At 36.0% G+C, this 14,184-nt stretch overlaps 1 long non-coding RNA gene across 12 annotated transcripts; it reads left to right on the forward strand.

Moving 5' to 3' along the window:
* The first annotated feature begins 3,007 nt into the window (after nucleotides 1-3,007).
* On the forward strand, nucleotides 3,008-13,610 carry LOC121772246. 12 transcript variants are annotated; one of them, XR_006044297.1, is made up of 15 exons: nucleotides 3,008-3,354; nucleotides 3,440-3,640; nucleotides 4,572-4,700; nucleotides 4,868-4,963; nucleotides 5,400-5,559; nucleotides 5,840-5,909; nucleotides 6,163-6,226; nucleotides 6,405-6,478; nucleotides 6,714-6,765; nucleotides 8,989-9,127; nucleotides 9,565-10,961; nucleotides 11,429-11,539; nucleotides 11,620-12,424; nucleotides 12,505-12,692; nucleotides 12,934-13,607. It is a non-coding gene; the product is annotated as an uncharacterized LOC121772246 (long non-coding RNA). The 12 variants fall into 12 exon arrangements; XR_006044296.1 differs by having other exon boundaries at nucleotides 3,008-3,337; XR_006044301.1 differs by lacking the exon at nucleotides 3,008-3,354 and having other exon boundaries at nucleotides 3,367-3,640; nucleotides 11,620-12,207; nucleotides 12,314-12,424; nucleotides 12,934-13,610.
* The last annotated feature ends 574 nt before the right edge of the window (nucleotides 13,611-14,184 follow it).

Raw genomic sequence — 14,184 nt, forward strand, 5'->3', positions numbered from 1 at the left:
GGATTCTCAAAAGAGTTCGGGCAAGGGAAAGTATGCAAATTGAAGAAAACACTGTACAGGCTAAAACAATCTCCAAGGGCTTGGTTCGAAAGATTTACAGAAGTGATGGAGAAGTATGGATACAGACAAAGCAATTCCGACCACACACTCTTCATCAAACGGGAAGGGGAGAAGATCACATGTCTGATAATCTATGTTGATGATATGAACATTACTGGACACAATGTCGAGGAAATACAACAACTCAAAGAACACCTGGCTGCAGAATTTGAGATGAAGAATTTTGGCGATCTCAAATATTTCCTCGGGATTGAAGTACTTAGGTCAGGAAAGGGAATTTTTATTAGCCAACGGAAGTATGTTCTTGATCTTTTGACAGAAACATGGATGTTGGACTGCAGGCCAGCAGACACCCCAATCACGGACTTCAGCTCGTCAAAGGGGCAACCCCCACTGATCGTGGAAGATACTAGAGACTAGTTGGGAAACTCATCTATTTGTCCCATACCAGGCCAGATATTGCATATGCAGTGGGAGTTCTTAGCCAGTTCGTGCATGACCCTCAAGAATAACATCAGGAGGCGGCACTTAGAGTGGTCCGTTCTTTAAAGGGAACTGCCGGACATGGAGTTTTGTTCCTGAAGAATGGGCACCTAGATATTCACGGATATACAGATGCTGATTGGGCAGGGAACCTAGTCGACAGACGTTCTACTGGTGGATATTTCACCTTTGTTGGTGGAAATTTAGTCATGTGGAGGAGTAAGAAGCAAAAGGTAGTGGCTCTCTCAAGTGCTGAAGCCGAGTTTCGAGGCATCAAGAGCGGTTTAACCGAAATCCTTTGGCTTAGGAGATTGATGAAGGAGCTAAACTTAGAACTTGTAAATTGTTGTGTGACAATAAAGCTGCAATCAGTATCTCGAAGAATCCAGTACAACATGATAGAACTAAACACGTCGAAATTGATCGGCACTTCATAAAAGAGAACCTTGAGGAGAAGATAATGGAAATTCTATATGTGAAATCAGAAGACCAACTGGCTGACAATCTGACCAAAGCAGTCTCGGCGAAAAGCTTTCAAGAATTATTGGACAAGTTAAGCTTCGGGAATCCCAACACTTAACTTGAGGGGGAGTGTTGGAAGATCCGAAATATTCTGCAAGGCAAAGAAGATTGCACAAAATCAGCAGAAGATTATACAATATTATGATCGAAAGTTAGGGAGATATGATTGAGGGAAATCTTACCTTGTATAGCTTTATTCTAGCCTATATATGATGTATAATTCCGTTGTGAATAATATAACAAAGATTTACCCAATTCTACAATCTTGGTTGTACTCAATGCCAGTGAATGTTTGAGAGAGCAAGGTTTTACCATAATATGCAACAACAGCTCCAATTGGTTTGCAAATGCTCAAGATGGATTTTCTCATGACTTGGAGTTAGAATAAATCTTAGTTGTGTGTGTTTTTATGTAGCATTTGGTTGTGCTTCCATCTTGAGGGAGGGTGTTGAAATTAAAAATAAATTGTAAAGTTGATATTGTTTTTCTTTTATTAGTTAGTGTTTAGTATTATATTAGTTGGTAGTTTATATTTTTCCTTAGCCTATATAAGGCATCTTACTATAATTTGTAGATTAACACTTCCAAAAATGTAATCAATTAGTGAAATTTTTCCTTTTCCGCTCTTCTCTCCTGCACTACAGTTTTTCTCAAATTTTATCAGTTTCTTCATATTCATTGATGGAGGTTTCAATCCAAATCAATTCTACATTTTCAACACATTCCACCACGTATCATTTCAAACTAATATCTACAAATGAGACTCATATTCCACTAACTTTCTTCCACCTACTTTTCTAACTTTCTTCCACCTACTTTTCTGAATATTTCTTTAAACTGATGCCAATGCTGGAAAAAATGGGAATCCTAATTGTGGACGGAGGAGTAGATGCTACGAGTGGAAGATAAGCTTATTTGCAATCTAAAATGGGTTTTTGAGCAAGGGCTGAGAAATTTTCGTGAATCACAGTTTATTTTAGAATTGTAGTGACAATGATTATGTGTTGCTTATTGTCAATAATTGTATGAAGATATTCATGTGGAAAATAAATAAATCGATTTTGCAGATCTTATTCTCTCTCTCCACCGTTAAAAGAATTATTTTGCTATTTTAGGTTGTCAATAATTTAAAAAAACCATCTATTTTTTTTCGCTTTCGTATACAGACCCTGTATTTCATTAACTTTTTGCACTAATAATTCATTATAAAATTAATATAAAAATGAATTTCTCATTCCACTTACTTTCTCCCTTTCTTTTTCTCCACAAAGGAAACAATTTCTTAAAAACCTTGCCGAACCAAAATGACTCTTTAAATGATGGACGGGAGGGAGTACTATGTCATGTCGAGGAATGATATGCTACATAAGGTACCTTATGTGAGCTCCTTTTGTAAGCACTACTCTCGTTTGACGCATGTTTAACTTTGTTCATTTCGATTTATATATTTAGTTTGATTCTAATAAATTAAAAAATATTATTGAAGTTTTTAATTTCATAAAATTTCATAAAAATCAAAGCTCGATTTGGTCGTTTATTAAAAATTATAGAGAAAATAAGCAAATCGAGCTTTGATTTTTATGAATTTTGTAAAAATTTAAAAAGTTTTATAACATTTTTTAATATATTAGAATCAAACTAAACGTATAAATCAAAACGAACAAAGTTAAACGTGAGTCAAATGAGAGTGGTGCTCACAATATAGACCAATGAATTATTCAACCCTTTATAATCCATTAATCAATCTAGATTAAAGAATTAAACAATAAGCCAATTTAAAGAATTATTTAAATATAACCCATTTAAAATCAGCCCTAATTTATTAAACTCATTGGGCCCATCATGGAATTAATCCCAGCCCAAAGAATTATCCTTTTTAATTAATAATATTGGTCGACAACTAATTTGAATTCCTCCCAAATTTCAATTACCGTTAGAAAAAGCATCACTTCCCAAATTTCAATTGCCGTTAGAATTGAGCAACCCTTAATTCCCGTCGCCTCCTCCGACTCACTCTACGCCGGCGACCACAACGCCCTCTCACTCCCTTCTACGTCCTCTCTACACTCCGGCTAAACAACACAGTCAAGTCACGATTCGCCCTTCGTTCCACCACCGCCTTTGCTTTCGGTTCGCGAGGTCTCATCACCACCACTCCGTCGCCGTCAGAACGGAGTTTCTGTGCTACTGTTTGGAAGCCGCTGCCGTGGAATCACCGCAGCCGAACATCAGCGCCGAATCAGGCGCCTCATTGTCCCAGCTTTGCTGCAATGTCTCGCCGTCGCCATTGTTGCCCTTATCCCTTGTTTATTTGTATTTTCCTGCTATTTTTTGTGTTCCTTTTTGGAATTTCACGGTCTTTGTTGTATGTCAGTGTTTATTTAATCGAGGAAGCGGACAGACTCGCCGTCTGATTTTGATGCTGCCGATTCTCGCCTAGCGGTGAGAGGCGCTCGAGAATCCACCAAGCAGTCGCTGCCATCGGGGTCTCACTTCGGTCGGTGTCATTCTCCAGCCATCTCGGCTGCATTGTCACTATCAATTTCGTCGGACTTCCGTGGACTTCTCGGCTTAAGTAAGTTTCCATTAATTTTCCAATTTACAAATTTTATCTTCCTGTTTGGCTGGATATTTAGGGAGTTAGATTTGGGTTCATGAGATTGGGTTCTCTTCTTGATTTGTGAAGCTATTAAACTTGTTGTGATGTCCAAACATTCTTGGGTTGAAAGAGCAGGTCACCGCTTGCTTATTTGTACATTGGTGTTATCCCTTTGAGCATTTATCTTAAAATTTGGGCTCAGCCATTGTGAAAGCTAGACCCAATAACTCTCTATTTCTCTCTCGGTTTTGGTGATGAAACAATTGTGTGATAGTGAAACTGATTGAGAGGAGACAACAAACATAAATGGATTGAAAGAAAATCTTTATTTTGATTTGGTTGCTTTACTAGCAACTTTTATTCTCTTAAAGTGATTTTTTCCACTGCATCATGTAACAGTCTGTTTGCTTTCTAAGGGTATTACTAAGGGTCCCACTATGTGGTAAGAAAATGTGGATTTTGTTAAATGTGTCTTTGGAAGGTTGAAATATAAACTAGAGTGTGTTTGCTTTCTAAGGGTATTACTAAGGGTCCCACTATGTGCTAAGAAAATGTGGATTTTGTTAAATGTGTCTTTGGAAGGTTGAAATATAAACTAGAGTGTGGGTCATGAACCATAATGGAAATTGCTAATTTTTAGGGGACACCATACGTAGTAATTGTGCTATACTATTGGGGGACGGATGGACTAATTGTTACTAGTATCAGTGCGAACCAAATGATTATACAATGTTGGGGAGTCAATTATTTTAAGCTAGATTAGTACTGTGAATTAGCATATGCATATTACAAGTTCTATTAATAGCGCTTATAACTTTATCCTACTGGCTAACTAAAATCTCACACTTCTGAATTCTTTCTTTATTCCTGATTACGTATTTGTTTTCTTCCTTGTTTCTTAATTCAGTAGTTGTGTGGCAATGGAGGCGTTCTTGTTCTAGTTCAGGCCATCATGAACTTAAAGTTATCGGGCTCAGACAATATTTCCTCATACATGGCTGCTATCTCCCGCCTAAAATCTAAAGCTTTATCTATTGTGAGTGCACTTTCCAATTAAGATAAATGGATATATGTTTGTAAATACTACAACTGCTGGTAAAGTTAGCACACCTGAAAATTTTTATGTGCTTATGCTTGTGGTCGGTGTGGTTGTGTGAACAAGCCCTTATGTCTTTAAAGTAAATGTGATTTTTTCCGCTGCAGCTTTTGCACCTTTGTGAAGCTGAAAGTGTATCCTACCTGGATGAGGTGGCCAGCAACACAACAACTCGGGATGTGGCAAAGTCTGTTGGACTCGAGGTATTGATTTCTAAAATCAAAGTGTAATGCAGTTTCTGTCATAACTCTCAGAGAGATACATATTTAGTTGCTTTTATGATAGACAAAGATTTCCCAGACCCTTTAGATCTATTGTTACAATTACATTGAAAAACCAGAAGTTTTGTTCTCTGAAAATAAACTGAAATAATCTCAAATGTGCTGCAGAAATTTTACACATCGAGAAAACCCAAATACGACACATTTCAAACTTTTTCTTGTGATTTTTAACTGCCTATTATAATCCTAGTTTGTAGTATTGCCCAGTCGCAATTGGGTCTATAACAAATGTTTATAGGTATACCGTACAATAAGCATTGCAATTTCTCCACTTTGAGAAGATTTTGCCTTCTATACATATGCAGTTGTCAATTTCTCATTTTGCCTTACTTCTATCATGGGCATATGTTTTGTATAGGTTCTTCAATTGCTGAAAAATGTTTGGTATAGATTCAAGACAGTTAAAAGCTCCCTCCGAGGCAAGTTACCCGAAGGGTCAACTGGAACGTAATACAAAGTGCTTGGTAGATGTCGTCTCAGATGCTTCAAATTTTCGGTCATTCATCATGATAAACTTTGTAAGCTTTCCATCAATACAATTAATTTTAAATATTATAGAGTGTTATAGATTTCATGGTAAGGTTTCTTTGCTTTTCATGATCAAAGGTCGAAAAGAGTCAAAGCATGATATCTGAGTTTCTAAGAAAATGTCTTTGCTTATGTGAACTTATGTATTCTTTTCTCTACTTCAGAAGCTGACAAAGTGTCTAAAGTTAGCAAGAACTCATGTATGCCTGCTTCTAACTCTTCCCTTGGTTAATCAAACATATCTATATTCTAATACTCTGTTGCATGTAGGTTCACAGTTGAGTCATTCTGAATCTTTAGTTCCAGGAGTTTTGAATGAAGATGATGTATAACTGCTGAGGTAATTTGAATATTTGCCTTCCTTCCATGCCGAAATCGGGCATTGATTATTTCTTCATGTCCTATCTTTCTTATTTTGCAATTTAGACAATGAAACATTCTAGCAGATGGTCACACTGCTGTTTCTTATAGTTGCACTCTTTTTTTCTTTAATAAACTTGCTTCACTCACCACAGTTATTCATTATGTGCATGAGTGCATTCTTTACTTAATGTATTTTTAAGGCTATCTAAGATTGACAATTTTCTTTGTAGGTTATTTATAAGTCAGTTTGAGTGCCGAATCATTCGTGCTGCATCGGAAGATCATTTAGTCCATGTAAAACCACTCTGGCTTAACCTATGGATATCATTCATCTTTTTCCATAAAATGTTAAGTGCATCTGTTTGTTGGGTCTTAATAGAAATGATCTTTACCTTAGTACATATATTTTTTATCATAATCACATCTGTCGTCTTCTTGATAAGATTTTAATGAAGTTTGTTTTTTCTTGCAGGAGCTTGGGAAGGGGTGGACTGCAGGAGCAACTAGCTTCCTATATTGGACTCTCGGCCCTGATGAGAAAAAAGAGTAGGTACATTTTTTTTGTAAGAGATCATCTCATGTAACTTTTCTTGTCATGCAATACTTACCTTTTGTAGTGATGATAAGAGAAATGAAAGAAATTTTCTTATTTCTATGATATAAAACGTTTCCTTCCTTTCGCTTAAGATTTGAAAGTCATGTTAATAAAAACCAAGTTTAAATAACACTTAATTTGCTTGGGGTCTTACATGATATGCAAATGATTCACACTGTTTTGTAGGGAATAAGCTTCATAAAAAGGAATTTTAAAGCCACAAAAGGAAGGTAGGAAGGTAAGACGAATCTTGTAAAGATGACAGGAAAGATTGCAGTATATATTTAAAGAAAACAATTTTATCGGTCAATCAAAACTGAATGTTTGGAAAGTATCGAAGATGATCTAAATTGACTGAGTATTATGTTTTTTATTCTGATAAAGATACACTGGTAGAGGTTTGTTTTCAGCATTTTGGTATGTGAGAAGGTTGTCTGTCATGGCTCTCTAATATGTGCATCTCCTTAGTTTTTAATGATTTCATACACATCAACAATCGATAAACAACGAATATTACCTTCAGAACTATCCAAAAATTGCCCTAGTACTATGCTACTTTGTAGTGAGGACAAAATGCTTCCACGAACAGAGTTTCACCACTTGCTATTTGTGTGTGCATGCAAGATTTTCTCTCTATTGATTGTCACTACTTTCACCACTTTTTTATGGGTTACTAGTGTGGACTTCATTTCTCTCAAGGGTTGGTCTGTAAACTTGTTGTTGCTTACTAACTTCTGGAGAACTAGGTTTCCCGTGCTTCAGATAAAGTGACAATAGTGTTCTTTGGTGCCCGATTTCTTGAGCTAAGGAGAGAGAACTATTCCGGTTTTGAAAAATTAATTGAAAAAGCCATAGGGCCGATCGACTGAATGAGAGCTTTATCAGTTGCAATCTTGTTGATATTGGTGAATAAAATGATTTAGGCAATAGGACTAAAAGCCTCATATCCAAATTATCACATGCCTAACCCTACATAAACCCCTAGAGAGCCAGTTTGAGCCCCAAAAGCCTTATTTCTTTGTTGAAAATTTTGAAGTCACTATATTAGCCTACTTATTATATCCATTTGTTGGCCTATATTTTCTATCCTAGTCACTAAAATTAAAGTGCTAGCACATTCTTGGAAGGGTATTTATGGTGGCAAGAAAAAGCTGGAAGTCCTGGAACATTTATTAGGTGGTATTCATTTATACTGAGATACAAAGTGAAAAAGCTGTGTGAAAAAAAGGCAACGCTAGAAAAAAATAAAAAATAAAAAGCCAGCCTTTAATGTGTAAAAAAAAAGCCAAGGCTAGAAAAAATAAAAAAGGCAGCCTTCATGTGTAAAAAAAAGCCAAGGCTAGAAAAAAAATAAAAAAGGCAGCCTTTCATGTGTAAAAAAAGCCAAGGCTTGTAAAAAAATAAAATAAAAAGGCAGCCTTTCATGAGTAAAAAAAGCCAAGGCTAGAAAAAAAATATCGAGCAAAAAACAGAAATATGCTCTAAAGAATAAGATGACTTGGTTTAGATGGTAGAAAAATCTCAAGTTTGGGGTGTTGAGCTGTCAGAATTTTTTACGCATTCAGTGAGATGTGAAGGATGTTGTGAGGGATGTGCTAGTATTTTAAGAATGGTGATAAGCTACTAATCCAAATATGATCACACCTTTACCAAAAGCCCCGTTACATCCAAATGAATAAGACCTTTACATTTATTTATCATATTGACTTGTGAGCGACGAATTTTGCTTGATTTTGGGAGAAAGATCTTATGTGCTTAAAATAAAGAATAGCCGGAAGAACTTCTCTTTACGAATTAGCGACGATGGTTTGAGACTCCCAAGACATAAATCGAACTTACATTGAAGCATTGGATGCCTAGCTCTTAGGGAATTAGTTCGTGTACAATTCTTGTTCTAAAGTCTTACTCGCGAGTGAATTCGGGGTCAGCCTATTTTCTCTAAATGATTCGTGTGATTTGACGTGACTTGAAGTAGAGGATTATCTAATGTCTTGTGAATGTGCTTATTTATCTAATTACAGAGCTGTTGTGTACCAATCTTGCTGTATTCAGGAAAGACTTTCTGTTTGAGTCAGATTACAGAGCTGCTGTGTACCAATCCTGTTGCGTTTGAGGCTACTGAGATAATTCACCATATTCTCGTGTTGCTCTTAGTCGATTTGAAGGCCTCTCTAAGCATTTAGATTCGTTTTTGCAAATGTTATCTCTCGTGGAACTAAGGTGTTTTCCGTGATAGTTCCTAGTGCATAAATAGACTAGAAAGTACTTAGTCGATCTGAAGGTCAAGGGTGGTAGGGGGCGACTGAGTTCTTAACTTAAAAGATGCGGGGGGAAAGGGTGGAAAACTGAAGGCACAAGTCTATTTATTGATTTTTTAGCTTGCTTTGTGATCTTCTGTTTCTTGGTTGTTGCGCCTATATTTTTCCTACTTATTTAATTCATTCTTTGCTGCATTTTGCAGCTTTATAAACTTACTACACACATTTCCTTTTTACTTTGGCATTCGGTTTGCTGTACTTGCATCTAAAAAAAAAGAAATCGCTGGCCTTGGAAGCTGGTTGAGCACTCAATTAGTGTCAAGTAAAGATACTTTCTATGAGGTTAGTGTTGCCACTACTGTAGCAAGGTGACCGATCTTTCTCATGATTTTAATTTTTTTGCAATGCAAGAATGGAAACTGCAGCTTGTTGCCACTATGTAGTAAATACTTTAACTACAATAGATGGAATCTAGACTACTTCGATTACTGTATATTTGGTCAAGTTCCTCAACAATTTAATTTGACTTAACATCTCTTATATGCCGGCTAAGTAGTTTTGTACATAGTCTACTGTGTTTGAGTTTGTTTTCTTTACCTGTCCGTTTGATGATTATGATTGATACAACAAAACAAATTCTGGTTTACTGAGTGAACATAAGAACAAATTAATAGTGTTTTAATATACTATTCAACATAACTATGAGTTGTAATGTTACCCTGTTCTAAAATTTTCAGTTTACCTATAATGTTTATCCTTTGTGAATGCTTCTGCTTCAGGATCAGTCATTAAGCATCAACGTGTGACTCACCTTACGCTGAGTATTGCTTTACGAGCTGTTTTAGATGCTTTGAGTAAGCCTGCAGATTGGTAAGTTTGTCCCTTCCTCGGTTATCTGTGAATTCAGTCTGACCTTGGATTTATGACCTTGGAGCAGTTTGTGGACCGTATCATTGAGTATTACTTCTCCAGTTTAGTTTTGACCACCTCACTATTTATTACAGCGAGTTGAAGGGTATAAAGATGCAACCAATATTTGCTTCAATATTCAAACATTTATTTAATAAACCTAACTTTAGTTCGATATTAAGTGTGCCATTTCATACTAAAGCCATCAATGAAGAACTACTGCAAAATCTTTCTGATGCTCTACACTTATCGGTACCTGATAAAATTGGAGTTGGTCTTGCTTTGTCTAATTCTGAAGAACACGATATCTTTATGATACTAAGAAGTGTGGTTAGTTATTCTCTTCTTTGTACATACATTTAGATATATTATTTTGTTTAGTTGTAGGAAGTGAAATACATGCATAAGTTTATTATTTTTTTCTCCTTGGAATTCTTCCGCATGTTTCACTAAACCTATAACCCTTTTCTTGGCTGTATGCAGGAAAGAATTTCTGTTTGACACAATTTAGAGAGCTGTGTGCCAAACCTACTGCGTTTGAGGCTACTGTGATAATTCAGCATATTCTCGTGTTACTCTTAGTCAATTTGAAGTTTTTAATTATTTAGATTCATTCTTGCAAATGTTATCTATTGTTCCACTACTAAGGTTTTTCTGTTATAGTTCCTAATGCATAAATAGACTAGAATGTACTTGGTCGATATAAAGGTCGAGGGTGGTAGGGGGCGACTAACTTCTTAACTTAAGAGAAACGGCGGAATAGGGTGGAAAACAAAAGGCACAAGTCTATTTATTGGTTTTTGAGCTTGATTTGCTTGATCTTCTGCTTCTTGGTTGTTGCGCCTACAATTTTCTATTTATTCAATTCATTCTTTGCTGCCTTTTGCAGCTTTACAATTAACCTGTAACATATATTATATTTTTGTGTGTTATGACGTTTTTCTACTTTTTTCTAATCCACTGTTTGCTACCTTGCAGCTTTATAATTAATACATACATAGTATCCTATTTTCTTTGTCTTATATGCCGTGTACAAATATGTCTTATATGTGTTATTCTTTGATATATAAACCCCATTGATTGTCAAATCTTGGCATCTTAATATATCTGTTAATTGTTTTTATAGGCTCTTTCCCAAGTACTTACTAGACACATTTCCTTTTTACTTCGGCATTAGGTTTGCTGAACTTGCTTCTAAAAAATAAATCGTGGGCCTTGGAAGCTGGTTGAGCACTCAAATAGTGTCGAGTAAAGATACTTTCTAGAGGTAAGTGTTGCCACTTCTGTTGCAGGTTGACTGATCTTTCTCATGATTTTAATATTTTTGCAATGCCGGAATGTAAACTGCAGCTTGTTCCCACTACTATAGTAAATAATTTAATTACAATTTATGTAATCTTGACTACTCCGATTTCCGTATATTTGATGCCATGATTTTTTCTGTTACATTTATCTTTCTGGTCAAGTTCCTCAAAAATTTAATTTGACTTAACATCTTTTATATACCAGTTAATTAGTTTTATACATAGTCTACTGTGTTTGAGTTTGTTATCTTTAATTGTCCGTTTGATGATTATGATTGATACAACAAATTCTGGTTTACTTAGAGAACATAAGAACAGATTAATAGTGTTGTAAAATACTCTTCAACCTAACTATGTTAGTTGTAATGGTACCCCGTTCTAAAATTTTCAGGTTGCCTATAATGTTTATCCTTTGTGAATGCTGCTTCAGGATCAGTCATTAAGCATCAACTTGTGACTAACCTTATGCTGGGTATTGCTTTACGAGCTGTTTTCGATGCTTTGAGGAAGCTTGCAAATTCAAAAGTTTGTTCCTTCCTAGGTAATTGGTTAATGTTATTATTGTGAATTTCAGTATGACCTTGGCTTTATGACATTCTGATGTTTTCCTTTGGGAGCAAGGCATTGGAGCAGTTTGTGGGTCATCTCATTAAGAATTATTGATCCAGTTCAGGTTTGAGCACCTCACTATTTATTCCAGCGAGTTGAAGGGTATAAAGCTGCAACCAATAATTGCTTCAATATTCAAATATTTATTTATTAAACCTTACTTTAGTTCGATATTAAGTGTGTCATTTCATACTAAAGCCATCAATGAAGAACTACTGCAAAATCTTTCTGATGCTCTACACTTGTCGGTACCTAATAAAATTTGGGTTGGACTTGCTTTGTCTAATTATGAGGAACACGATATCTGCACGATACCAGGATGTGTGGTTAGTTATTCTCTTATTTGTACATACATTTAGATATAATTTTTTGTTTAGTTGTAGGAAGTGGAATACATACAACAGTTTATTATTTTTCTCTCCTTGGAATTCTTCTACGTGTTGCACTAAACCTGTAACCCTTTTCTTTGTTGTATGCAGGAAAGACTTTCTGTTTGAGTCAGATTGCTGCGTTTGAGGCTACTGAGATAATTCAGCATATTCTTGTGTTATTCTTGGGAAACTAGGGTGTTTTCCGTGATAGTTCCTAGTTGTCTATAATGTTGTAAAATACGCTTCAACCTAACTATGTTACTTGTAATGTTACCCCGTTCTAAAATTTTCAACTTGCCTATAATGTTTATCCTTTGTGAATGCTTGTGCTTCAGGATCAGTCATTAAGCATCAACTTGTGACTAACCTTATGCTGGGTATTGCTTTACGAGCGGTTTTCAATGCTTTGAGGAAGCTTGCAAATTCAAAAGTTTGTTCCTTCCTAGGTAATTGGTTAATGTTATTATTGTGAATTTCAGTCTGACCTTGGCTTTATGACATTCTGATGTTTTCCTTTGGGAGCAAGGCATTGGAACAGTTTGTGGACCGTCTCATTTAGTGGCCACTGTATTGCCATCATATCCTGCACTTTGTAACATTTATAGGGAGGGCACTTAACAGTATTTCAGCGGCTTATACTGAACTGATGTTAGCCATAGTGCCAATACTGATCACCGACACAGTCATATTCAATCTTCATCTCCACATATAGAGGTATTAAACATGTAATGTTATCTTCCTGTTAAGTAGTTTAACCTGCATATGAGAAACAGATGATTGATTCTTAGAAAACATGACAAAAAGTGTTATCTCGATGTCTTCATCCAAATCATCTTCCCACATGCCTATATGTGGTTTCTAGTTTCACCTTGTCTATGTGGTTGTGGATAATACTTCTACTCCAAGTGATTTGTGTGAACTCATGATCACTGCAATTTCATCCTTTTGGTTTCAGACTGCAGGCCCACCATTTTCTCTGATCGGACCCGGCAGCATATTGTCTGGATTAGCAATTCCCTCTTCGATCCCACTACAACAGAGACCACCAAGTTCTCTAGATGAGAGTTTACTCCTAATTACATGAAGCCATCACAACACACCTACCCTTCCTAAGGCAAGTAATAGGGTCTTTGTCTACTTTGATGTAGTTCACTTGATACTTTTTCATTTTTACCTTGTTTTGACTGTATTATTAAGAGCTAATCTACTCAAACCCACAATGCAGTCACTCAGTGGTGCTTTGCTGTCTTTAAAATCTGCCTCGTCGAGTTTACCACGTTCTTCTAGATAAACCTCAGCAAGTAAATTGTCACGTTTAACTGTACTACTCTCTCTCATTGTGCCCTTTATGGATTATATTAACATTGGGTCTGGTGTTACAACTGTGCGAAGAGAAACTCCCATAGAGGTGCTTGGATGTAGACGTCTTATAACTTTTTGGCCCCTGTTTACACATTATCTTGATCCTTTTGGTTTTCCCATGTTTTTACTCTTGAGGATTTTCTTCCTTGTTATGAGTTAGCATATTACAAGTTCTATTAATTGCACATATAACTTGATCCCACTGGTTAACTAAAATCTCACACTTCTGAATTCTTTCTTCATTCCTGATTACTTTCTCGTTTTCCTTTCCCCTTTTGCTTCTTTATTGTTTGTTTTCTTCCCTGTGACCTGTTTATTAATTCAGGAGTAGTGGGGCAATGGAGGCGTTCTGTCAGGCCGTCATGAACTTAAAGTTATCGGGCTTAGACAATATTTCCTCATATCTTGAGAGCAGCCATGCTCTCTCCCGCCTAAAACCTAAAGCTTTACCGATTGTGAGTGCACTTTCCAATTAAGATAAGTTGATATATGTCTTTAAATCTTACAACTGTTGGTAATGTTAGCACACCTTAAAATTTTTATGTTCTTGTACTTGCTTGGTGTGGTCGTGTGATCTGGCCCTTAATTCTTTAAGTGTGATTTTTTCAATTAAGTGTGATTTTTTCCGCTGCAGCTTTGCAACTTTGTGAAGCTGAAAGTATCATACCTGGATGAGGTGGCCAGCAACACAACAATTCAAGATATGGCAAAGTCTGTTGGAGGTGACCAGCTTTGCAACTTCGTCTCAGATGCTTCAAAGTGTGTTTGTAGTGTTTGTGTGTTTATAATGTTTGTATTTTCTGCATGTATTTTGTGTAGCGTGTAGTTTTTTTGATGCATGTGT

This window comes from Salvia splendens, chromosome 16 (genome assembly GCF_004379255.2).
Source record: "Salvia splendens isolate huo1 chromosome 16, SspV2, whole genome shotgun sequence".
NCBI lineage: Eukaryota > Viridiplantae > Streptophyta > Magnoliopsida > Lamiales > Lamiaceae > Salvia > Salvia splendens.